We start from the raw sequence: 6,634 nt of genomic DNA, 5'->3' as shown, positions 1-6,634 counted from the left end.
CAATCAAACAATCCCCAATATTTATCTTCCTGTCCAGTGGACAAGCTGGTTTAAGGGCAGGACCTTTACCAGACAAGGAACTGGTAGAGACCCTTTGTGGCATTTTGCAGACCCAGTGCTGAAGCCAAAGAGTTTCTGTGCAAGTGCCCTGTGGTTTGGCTGGCATCCATGAGAAGGAAGATAGAAAAGAACAGTGTGTTCTTCTTTCTTATACATATGTGTTTGGACAGGTCATAGTTTAGCTTGAAAATTTGAACCAGGCAAAAGATACTTAATCAAATTCATAACCACAGCTGGGCAGCGAGGCAATGGTATCTCAAGGGATGTGGCTGTAAACTTTTGAAAGTGAGCTTCCAGGCCATTTGGAGGAGTGACAAACTCCTCATCATGAGCTGGCAGGAGAACCAGCAGTGCTGCAGGACACCCAGGCTAGCAGTGGGCAGCTGGAGCTGGATGTAGGACATGCTGTTTGCCCTGTCAGGAGAGAGAAACCACCTCTTCTTTTCAGTTCCTCCTGTTGCCCAGTGATGGCTTGCACTGGCAGGAACTTGCTGTGTTGGTGAGGGAAACTGCCTCTGCTGCTGCTCAGGGGAAATCCTGCATGGGCTGAGCCTGGGGCAGACAGGCAGCCCTTGTGCCCATGGGGCTCAGCCCTTGGAAATGAAGGGGATATGCCAGACAACCACATATTAGGTCTAAAATTCTGAAAACTCTAAAATTCTGAAGACTCTAAAATTCTGAAAAAAATTCCCTGTGGTCCCAAGGAAGAAGAACAAAATGGTCTGCATTTCTCAGGGTGGGGTGAGGGCTGTGTCCTGACAGTGGGACTGGTAAGGTTTTTGGGGCCAGGAGTAGAGGGACTGGCAGACAATGCAGGACTGGTGCTGGCCAGAACGTGCAGTTAGCAGCACAAACACACTTGGCTCTGAAGGTGAGGTGGTAAGATATATTTTTTTAATTATTGAGCTGTGTACACATTATGAAACCATTATAGAACCAAAGTATATAAAATTCCAAATTGCAAATACCAGCTTATACAAAGGGGTAATAAAATAAATAATACATTAACTAGCTCCAGCACTCTGAATTCATAGACAGTAATGGAACCATATACATCAGAGGCCATAAAAATGCATACATTAAACAGGGTGCACAGTGGTAACTGAGGGTTCATCTTGATGCTTCCTGACTGCATGAGAGTCTATTAGTGCTGGGGGATGGGAACTCTATTTGCTACTTAAGCAATTATTGATTGAGAGAGGGAAATACAAACCTCACAGTCCAGGCTGGTAGGAAAAAGGGTGAGAACTTAGCTTGACATAACACATTAACACTGTAAACAAAGTGGACTTTGAAGGTTATTGTGCTGGAGTGCAGGATCTGTCTTGGTGTGGGACACCAGCAGAGAGGACTGCACTGTTTGTGCATAGGTGGAACACCAGCACACCCTGCATGTTCAAGGAGGAGGTGTCCTCATCAATGGTCATTCTACAGATTTTGAAATGGGAAAAATTTTTCTCTAGAAATAAACATCCTCTAATTCAGGAAAAATATGGGGCAAGATCCCTGTCTGGCTCCTGTTCAGTGTGGCAGCACTGGTGTAGCTCAGGCAGCTTTGTCAGAGAGGGCTGTGTGATACCTTTGCCTGTGCCAGAGTTAGGTCTGGCTGGGTTTAGACTGGAGGGCTCTTCTCCCATGGCTGTGGATGTGTTTATTCATGACACTGCAGTACAACAGATTTTCCTGGAACCTGCACAATGCAGGGAACATTTAAGTTTCTGCATCTACAAAGGAGAACAGAACATTGGCCAAGGACATAAGATCCAACCCCATCTCACTCCAGGCAAGAATCCTTTCCACTCCCTCTTGTTCTATCTCCTGAAGCGCCTTCATTTTTATTTCTGTGCATATGATGTTGTGACCCCATGAAATAGCAGTGTGCAGTGTTCTGCTGCAGAATAGAGCAAAGAACTATTGCTCTTTGAATAGTCCCTCAGTGGGGGAGTGTGGCATGCTAGGGTCTGTGCATCAAATGGCTTACGGGAGTGGCTTACTTGGAAATTTTGGGGAATCCTATGAATGGAAAGAAACTAAAAAAAATAAAAATCAGACTGTCTAGAAGGTAAAAAAGCATGTATATATATACTTATATATAATATTATTATGCTAGCCATCTGATAACTTCAAATTAAATCAGATAAAAGTAAAGCTTATTCCTTGACAGGGTGCTGTTGCTTTTTTCCCTCCAATAGGCAGACAGATTCATGCCCAGAAATGTTTTCACTGGGTTTAGGAACCATTCTAAAGCAGGATTTTTTTATCTGTTTGACTTGAGTGATATGAATGTCATTATCCACTTGCTGGCACTGAAAATTCATTGTGGGGCTCTATGAAGTTTCCTTTCATTTAAAAAATTCTAATATATTGAGAAAGGAAAAGGGAATTGGAAAGAGAAGTGGAAGGGGAAGAGAGGTTTGGAGAATTCCCTATACTATGTCTGCTTTCTCTTTGTCAAGTTTTTAATCTGATGCAAGTAAACATTATTCCATTGATTTTACTGACTTCTAGTAAGATAAATATAGAGCACTGCAATCATATAATGCCACACGAGGCACAGCTTACATCCTCATTTCTGTTCTGTCTGCAGACAAAACCCATGTTTGATTCTTGAACACCATGAACTGAACCTGTACTTCTGTCCCTTGCTCTCTTTCTGGGTCAGGCTCTGATCTCTGCTTCCCTGATACACAGCTAACATGTTTATGTTGGTGTGGAAACTGTGCCCTGTTTACACTGATGGAGCAGAGACCAGGGCTCCTGGCTCCCTCTTCTTCACTTGCACAAACCCAAATGATCCATACAGGAATCCATTACATTTTAATAATTAATTTAATGGGAGGAATTAAAAATTAGGAACAATTTGTTTTGAAATATATGTATACTGAGCAGATGCCATGCCATCTCAGGTACACGGAGTTGACATGCATTCTGTTTAAAAATGCTGCATGATTTCAACTATCAGAAGGGTTTGGAAAGTGTTATACCCTTGACAATGACCTGTATTACAATTAAAGCTCATGATTATTTACCCAAGAAGACAACAAGATTTGCTATGTAATTTGAGAAGCATTTATAATACTGCTACCCATGTTGTAAGCTGATTATAAATAAAGTTCAGCAGAATTGCTTCCATCAGAAAATCAGAATTCACAGTCAAATAAAGTGTACAACCCTGATGTGTAGATGCTTCTAGCTGCTACTGTACATAAATCAGATTCTGCTTAGCAACTGCTGCATATCATGTTTATTAAACACCTTCTGCTTATTACAGCAGAGGGTACTAAAAATTCTTCATGAAAATTTCTCAAATATCTTTTCACATCTTGGATATTTTTTAAAGGTCTCATTTCAGTGAACAGAATCCTTCTGCGGAAATGGTACTTGGGGGCTCTCAACATGTGCTTCCTGTTCCAGTCAGTCACATGGAAAATGTTCTCAGTTTACAAACTAGACAAATTGTTTTGTGTTGTTGCTTTAGTCCTAAGGCTCAACCCAGCATAAGGAGAATCAGGCTTCCTACTTTCAATATCATTGAGCATTTTGTTAAAAGTAATGCTCTTTATGAGTTCTGGGAAGTACTTGAAAAAAGGCTATTTCATAAGGAGGCAAACTTGCCTCTGTGTCCCAGAAGCATGCTGGAGCAAGTGACAGCTCAACAAAGAAAGCAACCCTTTATTCATCAGTGATTCTTTGGCACAAGCCTCTGCTATGAAATAATTTCTCAGGGCTGGTCCACCATTTCACAAGTGACACACATTCATCACAATGTCCCACACTTACACACTACAACAGGCCTTTTAAACTAGTCACAGGTGCTACAGGGGTCTGATAGATTGAGAATAGTCAGCTGCATACTCTGACAGCCTGTCCCTGTCACAGTGTATTCTAAAATGCCAGGTTCCATTTATATCTCACAAAAATAAAATAGCACTGGAAATATCAGCTTTGAAATAACTTTCAGTCCACCTCTTGCAGCTCCTTCTCTGCTCTGCTCTTGTCCCAAGCTTTTTTTGACTGTTGCATGTTTGTCACTTCTTGATCTCTGTCTTCTAGTTGTAGTACAAATGTCAACTCTCAGACACTTGTATTACATTGCTCCATTTCTGCAACTTCTGCCAAGCTGGCCACAAAGTGCTGCTCATCTGTTTATGCAGCTAGCCAAGGTGGAAGAACTCTGGAGGGTTAACCAACAACTTCTTTTCAGGTCTAGTCTTCCTGTCAAAGGCATTACAGTGGTCAGGCTGTATACTTGCTTTTTTCCTAACAAGAAAGGTTATTTCTCAAGCCACATATAGATACATTTTTTTCTGTGACATTATACAAGTAATGGTATTCTTTTGTACTTGTACAACAATTATGGGAACAAAGACCAGACCCTCCATGCAGGGTGTCTGGCCAAATGCTTCTGTGGACTCCTGTGATTGCAGCTATGAACTATTCCTGGCACACATACATACATACATACATGGACATATATACATGTATACACACACACACACATACATTATACTGCATTCTTTGCTGTAGTCCCTTGGCTCATGTGCAGGACTGTGGTGATGTGAGTGCCCACAGGGCAGCAGCACTAGCACATGTGCCATACAGACATACCCAAAACATTGTCAAAAGGCTGCACCTCTTCCATGGATGCACCATATCCATATCCATGGATGAGGATATTGCCACTGAATCTAGTCTGTCAAATCTGAAGTGGATTACTTTGATTCATTGCATGCAAAGCTAACTGAAGTAGCAGCACAGATTGTGGCACTGCAGAATACAGTGGCCAGGTCTCCACCAGAACAAGTGTGGAACATGTAGCAGGGCTCTGTACAGCCACTCTTTTCTCTGGGACTGTGGCTGGCATCAGCTCAGGCTTTGATCTGTAGATCCTCAACTGATTAATGCTCCTCTATGTGAAGAAGCACTTCTTGGGCAGTGAGACCCATGCACCTCTTCAGCCATACAGCCAACTGCTCCCTGGATGAATTGAGTGGGAAATGGACATAACCATTCTGGGTTTTGATGAAGAACCTCTATCCCAGGACAGGACAGTCTTCCTCAGCAGAAAGTCTCACTCTGATCCTACTGCAGCATGCCTTGTGCTTTTTTACAGATCAATTATTGCTTGATTAACTATAGAGGTAGCGAGAAACCAGGAGAAACACTGGGAGGTTTTGTGACACAGTAAATCTTCGAAGCTCTTTATCATAATTTATAAACTTTTTTCCCCTACTAATTGTGCACATTTCTTAGCTGCAGAGCTCCTGTCTGCAATACAAGCAGTGAAAAATGTTACCTGGATAAGAATATATTTACATAATCATGAGCTAATTACTGTTTGTCATAAGTAAAATCAAGGAATTATTACCATGCACAACTTGTTTAGTTGTACATGGATACAGTTGAACTGCTGCCTTGTTCTACCCTAGAACTGGTTATATTTGCAAACAGTGTGCAAAAAATCACTCTGCTAACAGCCAGATGCACTTTCTGTTTCAAGATGTGCTGCTCCCTCTCTTCACTCTGCTTTTTTTTGGTGGCATTCCTCCTGATTTAATCTAGTTTTCCTGTGGGTGGAATCTGGCATAAAAAATATGTAAAGAGCTTTATAGCCATCTGCATCAAAGGTGCTGTATAGATACCAATTAGCAATAATGACATTCAGGCACTTCAGGTGTATTTGAAAACAGTTGGCAGTGCTTGATGCTAGAAATACAGAACGACTAAATCCTCACCAAGGTAAACTGGGATAGCCCTATTAATTCCTGCTGAGCCTCACCAGTTTATCTCAGCTGAGGATTGTTACTCCTAAACTCAAGGCTCTCCCCAGCAGCAACTCAGGACCCAGCCAAATGCACACTGTAGCTCCCTGTTTTAATTAAAGAAGTGGAAATTATTTTCTATTTTGGAAAGTTGTTGGGAATGATGTATGGATAACAGCTTGAGAATTCAAATTATGCCACAGATCAGCATGACCTGCAAGAAGCAGAAATGTTTTGATTACTACTCTAAGCAAAATCAGGATGGATGTCATAGATTATCCTTGCATGCACAAATCCATAGCTGCATGTTTTATGCTGTTTATAAGTAGCTTTATTAACTGAAGTTGACTGCTAAATTTCTGTGCTTGTTTGGGAAAACTTCAAAAGTAAACAGTGGCAAAGAGCACTGTGCTATTTTTCCACAGTTATAGTTTTGCACATTTTTGTGCATTTCAGAATTTTTTGTACCCTATGATCAAGGTAAAAGAAAAAAATCTAAAAGAATTACAGTTAGTCTTTGATTTTTGGAAGCATTGTGTTATGTACAATGCACTGAAGCATCAATCATGCTGATATGATAAGAACAAGACATATAAAAGGATGATGTTCTCTGAGATTTTCTTAAATCACAGTGCTCCAAACTTCACTACATGCTTTATGTGCATTATGAAAAGTCCCTATCAGCTGTATCCAAGTAACTGATATGTTAACACAACTCTCGTGTCTTTTCTTCCCTTTCTCTTCTTCCTTTTCCCCCTTCCTTATTAAAGGCAATTTCTTTCCAGCTATCTCCAGTTTGTTATTAGAATCTT

Source organism: Agelaius tricolor, unplaced genomic scaffold (genome assembly GCF_023055355.1).
Source record: "Agelaius tricolor isolate 1412-34295 unplaced genomic scaffold, bAgeTri1.0.p SCAF_5, whole genome shotgun sequence".
NCBI classification, from domain to species: Eukaryota; Metazoa; Chordata; class Aves; order Passeriformes; family Icteridae; genus Agelaius; species Agelaius tricolor.
The sequence above is the reverse complement of the archived record's forward strand: the minus strand, read 5'-3'. Positions refer to the sequence as shown.